The sequence below is a fragment of the Triticum dicoccoides genome, chromosome 3B, assembly GCF_002162155.2.
Source record: "Triticum dicoccoides isolate Atlit2015 ecotype Zavitan chromosome 3B, WEW_v2.0, whole genome shotgun sequence".
In the NCBI taxonomy this organism is placed as follows: domain Eukaryota; kingdom Viridiplantae; phylum Streptophyta; class Magnoliopsida; order Poales; family Poaceae; genus Triticum; species Triticum dicoccoides.
The window spans coordinates 582,425,636-582,429,450 of NC_041385.1; positions in this window are offsets into that span (position 1 = coordinate 582,425,636).

Consider the following 3,815-nt stretch of genomic DNA (forward strand, 5'->3'; position numbering starts at 1 on the left):
GTGCAACACGCAAGAAAGTGGCATGGCAACGATGGCGAATAACTGGATGACACCTGGCACATCGGACTCGGGGCGTTACAACTCTCCTCCACTAACAAGAGATCTCGTCCCGAGATCTTAGGAACGAGACGGAAGAGAAAGAGGAAGAGGTGAAGCAAGAATGCAAGAGAGAAGATGAACAAAGTCCGAGAGCGTTCGGGTAGCAAAGAGGAATGGTGGATATGAGGAGAATCAAAAGCTCGTTGAATAAGATAGATTCTGAAACCACTCTAGTTAGAACGAGGTAGGAAAGGAATAAGAATGAAAGAATTTTGGCAGCACTCCGGCTGAAAATGGAAGGAACCACCGTAAGAATGCATAATGACTGATGAAAGAGAATGGATCACCGGGAAGAATTAGAAGAACAAATATACTTGAGGAGATTTAGATGCAAAAGAACGAAGAGATAACGAACTGATTAAAGAATACTTGACGGATGCACCGGGATAATTAGATAACGATAGCTGAAATGATGGCCTCCGGTGAAATGAAACAGAAATCAACTCCTGGCATACTCCGGATGGGTAAGAAAAGAATATCTGACAAATGGAATAATTCGAGAGGATAACATGAAGCTAGAACCACGAATCTTCGAGAGAACGGGCAAGATTTAGAGGAAAACTCTTCTTCGATGTTCAAATGTAGAGAATGACGACGAGAAACACCATCAAAATTACTGAGATACTCCAGGAGAATGAAAAGAGGAAAAGTTGAACCAGCAATGAAAAGAATTTGAAAGCGATCTTGGAGAAGGCATATGACTGATGGAATCCATACTTACATCATACCTTGAAAAGAATTTGGGAATAACTCTGGGAAATTAGAAGAGTCGGGTAAGATCCTGGGAAAAGACCTGTGGGTTAGGGCCCACTAAAAGGAAATACCGTTGAAAAAGGATTGTTGAAGAGATAGATGATGCACCGGTACAATTGAAATATTTGAATGAGGTGATAACCTCGAGTTAATTGGAACACAGACGAATCTCCTGAGATGTCTTCTGCACTCCGAAACGATAAACTGGCGAGAGGCGAACGAGCAGGGAAAACACTTGATCCAAGGAAAACAAATAAGATCAACCCGAAAAACTTGAATTGAATCCGCCGGAAAGAAAACAAGACGAAGCAATGATGAGCTTGACGAGAATTCACCGGTTGAAATGATTGAGGAAAGACTGAAGAGGCTCCACATGAATGAAATCGATGCTTGAAAGAGACTCAAGCTCCGTGAAGAAAAAGGGGTGGGAGGGCGAGAAAAACAAAGGCAACTTGGAAGGGGAAACCGACGAATAACTTGAAGAGAAAACGCCGGTTGAAATAATTGAGGAAAGAATGCAAAGGCATCGCACGATTAGGATGGGTACTCGATTATGGACTCTGGCTCTAAGAAGAAAAAGGGGTGGGCGGGTGGGAAAAAGAAAACAACCGGGGATGGGGAAACAACTTCGATTAGAAAGAACTGAGGATTGATCTTGCAAAAAACAGAGAGGGTCGAATCGACTTGACAAGAAATGCACCGGATGAAAGGAGCTGAGAACCAACGAACGAAAAACTAACTGCGTGATCCTAAAGAAAATTTGAAGGGGAAGATGAGTAATTCAAAACACCTACGTCAAGATTCCTCACCAGAGCGACGAAGGGGCTGAGGAGTAAAAAGAATTCCTACTCTCTGATATAACTAGACTCCAAAACCATTTTCTTCTAGACTCAACAATGGCCAACTACGATCAATCAAGGGGGCTCCTATGGTCGGTCGAGGCTCTAGTACCAACTTGTCACACCCAATATGCGACCCTATCCTAAAGGAACTCGAAGGTCCCACCAAGGATAGAAGCGCATATTGGAGACAAGGTTGCAAGGTGGATATCATTACATTGTACCATTACATAATAGTTGGGGATACATACAAAAGGCATACAATGCCACATGAATACAACAACATCATACACAAGAGAAACATCCGACTACGGATGAAACACAAACAGAAGCTCTAACGACATCCACCCTGCTAGCCCAGGCTGCCGACCAGGAACCTATCCCCTGAACGAGGAAGCAGAAGAAGAACTCAAGACAAACAAGCATCGCTCTCACGTCATGAACATTGCATTACCTGTACCTGCAACTGTTGTTGTAGGAATCTATGAGCCACGAGGATTCAGCAATCCCATTACCATGGGTATCAAGACTAGCAAAGGTTAATGGGTATGGAATGAATAAGTGGTGAGGTTGCAGCAAGCGACTAAGCAATGTATGGTGGCTAGCTTACGAATACAAGAATAAGATGAGAAGCTACGCAACCGGTCGCAAACTAGTAATGATCAAGAAGTGATTCTGAACCACTTACGTTCAAACATAACCCAAACCGTGTTCACTTCCCGGACTCCGCCGAGAAGAGACCATCACGGCTACACACACGATTGGTGCGTTTTAATTCGAGTCTGGTGTCAAGTTCTCTACAACCGGATATTAACAAATTCCCATCAGCCACATAACCGCAGGCATGGATTTCTAAAGTTTAAACCCTGCGGGGGTGTCCCAATTTAGCCCATCACAAGCTCTCACGATCAACGAAGGATATTCCTTCTCCCGGGAAAACCTGATTAGACTCGGAATCCCGGTTACAAGACATTTCGACAATGGTAAAACAAAACCAGCAACACCTCCCAGTGTGCCGATGATGACCCACAAGTGTAGGGGATCTATGATAGTCCATTCGATAAGTAAGAGTGTCGAACCCAACAAGGAGCAGAAAAAAATGATAAGCGGTTTTCAGTAAGGTTTTCTCTGCAAGCACTGAAATAATAGGTGATAGATAGTTTTGTGATAAGATAAATAGTAACGAGCAAAAGTAAATAAAGTAAATAAAGTGCAGCAAGGTGGCCCAATCCTTTATGTAGCAAAGGATAAGCCTGGACAAATTCTAATAATGAGGAAGGAGCTCCCGAGGACACATTGGGAATTATCGTCAAGCTAGTTTTCATCACGCTCATATGATTCGCGTTCGGTACTTTGATAATTTGATATGTGGGTGGACCGGCACTTGGGTACTGCCCTAACTTGGACAAGCATCCCACTTATGATTAACCCCTATTGCAAGCGTCTGCAACTACAAAAAGGAGTATTAAGGTAAACCTAACCACGACATTAAACATATGGGTCCATATCAACCCCTAACGAAGCAACGCATAAACTAGGGTTTAAGCTTCTGTCACTCTAGCAACCCATCATCTACTTATTACTTCCCTATGCCTTCCTCTAGGCCCAAATAATGGTGAAGTGTCATGTAGTCGACGTTCACATAACAGCACTAGAGGAGAGACAACATACATCTCATCAAAATATCGAACGAATACCAAATTCACATGACTACTAATAGCAAGACTTCACCCATGTCCTTAGGAACAAACGTAACTACTCACAAAGCATATTCATGTTCATAATCAGAGGTGTAATGATATGCATTAAGGATCGGATCATATGATCTTCCACCAAGTAAACCAATAAGTATCAACTACAAGGAGTAATCAACACTACTAGCAACCCACAGGTACCAATTTGTGGTTTTGGATACAAGATTGGATACAAGAGATGAACTAGGGTTTGAGAGGAGATGGTGCTGGTGAAGATGTTGATGGAGATTGACCCCCTCCTGATGAGAGGATCGTTGGTGATGATTTCCCCCTCCCGGAGGGAAGTGTCCCCGGCAGAACAGCTCTGCCAGAGCCCTGGATTGATTCCACCAAGGTTCCGCCTCGTGGCGGTGGAGTTTCGTCTCGTAAG